The 726-nt window shown below is 36.4% G+C and overlaps 1 non-coding gene across 1 annotated transcript; it reads left to right on the forward strand.

Annotated features, from left to right (window-relative positions):
* The first annotated feature begins 259 nt into the window (after positions 1–259).
* On the forward strand, positions 260–331 carry TRNAE-UUC (transfer RNA glutamic acid (anticodon UUC)). The gene has a single exon. It is a non-coding gene; the product is annotated as a tRNA-Glu (tRNA).
* The last annotated feature ends 395 nt before the right edge of the window (positions 332–726 follow it).

The following is a 726-nucleotide window of genomic DNA, read 5'->3' on the forward strand; positions in this document are numbered from 1 at the left end:
AATTCATTATTGATTGATCATTTTTAACAAGGAACCTAAAATGAATGATCATAATGAGTCCCACTTTCTCCCGTTAGTTCAGTTTTGAGTATTTCTTCCACTTTTTCTCCTCCCTGTAACCATATACCCAAGCACCACTACTGGTGACCTTGGCATCCTACCCTATTCCTAATCAGTTGACCCTGACCAATTTGGTTGTAATAAAAAAAATTATTTTTTTGAATGCTTTATATGAATACATCCATTTTTACGCTCGTAATCCCATGTGGTCTAGTGGCTAGGATACCTGGCTTTCACCCAGGAGGCCCGGGTTCGATTCCCGGCATGGGAAGAAGTTTTCCCTAATGCAGCATGGGAAGATTTGACATGGTAAAAAAGTAGGAAAAATGTCACTACTAAAAATTGAGGAAAGTTCACCTTAATTATCTTAGTAATATCCACTAAATATATATTAGATTATGATCATCACTCTTCAAAATACAGATGTCGACCTTCAATCCTTTGCCTCTTTAGAAAAAATATATATCCTTTTTCCTTCATAACATTTTCCCTTCCAACCACATCGTTGTCACCAATCAAAGCTTTGGCTTCCTATCCTGTTTGTAGTGTTTGAGTTTGATAATCTGTATTTGCAATCAAAATGTCTCTTTTGCATTTGAGCTGAATTTGGTTAATACATGAATTTTCATGCGATCTGGTGGTTGGGATACACATAACTTTACCCAG

Source organism: Macrobrachium rosenbergii, chromosome 41, assembly GCF_040412425.1.
Source record: "Macrobrachium rosenbergii isolate ZJJX-2024 chromosome 41, ASM4041242v1, whole genome shotgun sequence".
Lineage (NCBI taxonomy): Eukaryota > Metazoa > Arthropoda > Malacostraca > Decapoda > Palaemonidae > Macrobrachium > Macrobrachium rosenbergii.